This window comes from Vigna radiata, unplaced genomic scaffold (assembly GCF_000741045.1).
Source record: "Vigna radiata var. radiata cultivar VC1973A unplaced genomic scaffold, Vradiata_ver6 scaffold_100, whole genome shotgun sequence".
In the NCBI taxonomy this organism is placed as follows: Eukaryota; Viridiplantae; Streptophyta; class Magnoliopsida; order Fabales; family Fabaceae; genus Vigna; species Vigna radiata.
Genome location: NW_014544133.1, coordinates 877,547 through 878,013, shown reverse-complemented (window position 1 = coordinate 878,013; position 467 = coordinate 877,547).

The window sequence follows — 467 nt, the reverse complement described above, 5'->3', positions numbered from 1 at the left end:
ACAGATTACAAAAAATTTCATATCAGGTCACTGAGCCTACTCTTTCCTTCATATACATCACCATCGTGTTTTAAGAGCAAGGGTTCAGAAACCAGAAATTAGGCAACCTTACAACAATGGCTGGAGGTTGGTCTTTCTGCTTCCGCTTTTATTCTTATAAATCTGAATATGATTAAATGTGCTTGTTTGATATATTTAGATTTATTGAATCTTCAGTATGAATCTGTTACATGTTTTACAACACAGATTAACTCTAGAAATAGGGGTTTGAATACAGTTTAAAAACTTTTTTACATTAGAGTGTTAGACACTATTTGTAAGGATTAGATGGTCTGCAAATAGTGTTAAACACTTCAAGATTTTAAGAAGATTAACTCTAGAAATAGGGGTTTGAATAGAGTTTAAAAACTTTTTCACATTAGAGTGTTAGACGCTATTTCCAAGGATTAGATGGTTTGCAAATAGTG